The following is a 1793-nucleotide window of genomic DNA, read 5'->3' as shown; positions in this document are numbered from 1 at the left end:
ATAAATGTTGATTTTTTGGATTTTATTGAAACTTCAAAATACTATTTTCACACTATTCAAAATATAGGGCTCACTAGAGGTCGTGTGCCGAAGTGACTTTTTTACACGAGAGTAGTAATCTAAACGTCGCAGCCTCTACGTTGTCAAAGCAACTCTAGCAGATCCCACAAAATCCCAACCCGCAAAACACGTTTGCAGTTTGACGAACATCCCATTTGCGGGTCGAGAACGAGCACGGCCGAACAGAAACCGTAGATGAAGCTGCATAATTTGAAAAAACAATTTCGCGGGAGAAATTGCACCATACTAGTTCATCACATACTACATATATCTACATGATCAAACACTACAAACACTAGTTCATACTACATACTACATCATTACTAATACTAGAGGGGGTGGGGATCTCATGGCGGCGAGCTCGCGGCCATGGACGACGCGTGGAGGAGCTCAACCCTCCTCCCCGGAGCTGCTGAGGTTGATGTACTTCTCCCTCTGCTCCGCGCGGATGCGCCGCCACTCGTCATCCTTCTCCTTGGCGGCGAGGTTGACCACGACCGCCTGCTGGAACACAAGGTCTTCGAGCTCCTCTTGGTGGCGTCGGCGCTCCGCCTCCTCGCGCAAGCTCCGCTCGGCAATGGCGGCCGCGACCGTATCGACATCGGCGACGAAGTCCTCCGGCCCGACGACTCCGCGGCGGCCGAGCTCCTCGGGCTCCTCCTTGACGGGGTCGAACTCCGTCCCCTTCGGATCTTCCGACCAGTCCCTCTTCACGGGGAGAAGGCCCGTGTCGGAAGAGAAGGAGCTCCCGGCGTAGGAAGATCTCGCCGCGGAGGACGAGCCCGCGGCAGAGGACGGCGTATGGCCGTGCCGACGGTCGTATTCGTCTGTCTCGCGGACGCGGAAGCTCGGCGGCAGCAAGAGGCCGCGGTTGATCCACTTCCTCGCCCTGCGCTTCCTCGCGCCGACCAACCGGACGCGCCGCTCACGCTCAGGGTCGCTGCCGCCGCCGGATCTGCTCCCGGAACCGCGCCCGGAGCTCCTCATGCGGCCCCACATGGCGGCTGGAGGCGGAAGGGGCTCGCCGGTGGCGAGATATGTGAGGAGGGGAGTGGGGAATTGCGGAGCTCGGCGGCGGGGGGATAGGGTTTCGACCCGCAAGCGCGTCGCAAACCCGTAGATATACTGGCACCTGGAGGGGGGAAACGGACGCGTGGGGTCTACACGGAGGGGATCTTGCTGTGGGTCTGCCCCGGATGTTGCTCCAAAGTGTTCCTATGGGCTGACCTAACACAACCGGGTGGGGAGGTCCACTGGTCAAAGCCCGTCCGTGCAAAGTCAAAGGGGTAGATCCCGTGGTCAAACGCTACAGGGTTAGGCGGGACGGGGGCACTGGGGGGGGGGGGGGGGGTGGTAGCAATGCCACCGGAGCGTCGCACCGGGCCCTCATACATGCGGGGTGGTGTGGTGGCATGTCCAAAGAGGTGGGACGCGTCTCCGGGGCGTGGCCCTCCTCACGGACGGCGATGACACGGTAGTAGACATTCTGCGGTAACGATGCGGCGTCAATATTACTAAATACTCGGAGCGCGATAAAATCATGATTTTTTTTGCACGACGTGGGCACATGTGCTATAGGAACGATGGTATTATTTCATAATTTTTGGTGATGGAGAAGTATCCGAAAAATTCCCTCTACGCGGATTGCCCTTCGCGCGTCTACGGCTCTGGCCGGCGGCCTCTGGGGGCTAGCATCCCGCCAAATCTTGCGCCGGCGGCCTCTCACAAGTCTG

At 58.8% G+C, this 1793-nt stretch overlaps 1 pseudogene; it reads left to right on the top strand.

Annotated features, from left to right (window-relative positions):
- Positions 1–426: 426 nt before the first annotated feature.
- Positions 427–1180, top strand: LOC147967389 (uncharacterized; annotated as a pseudogene).
- Positions 1181–1793: the final 613 nt, after the last annotated feature.

This window comes from Triticum urartu, chromosome 5A (assembly GCF_056163025.1).
Source record: "Triticum urartu cultivar PI428250 chromosome 5A, HENAU_Tu73, whole genome shotgun sequence".
NCBI classification, from domain to species: Eukaryota; Viridiplantae; Streptophyta; class Magnoliopsida; order Poales; family Poaceae; genus Triticum; species Triticum urartu.
The sequence above is the reverse complement of the archived record's forward strand: the minus strand, read 5'-3'. Positions and strand labels throughout refer to the sequence as shown.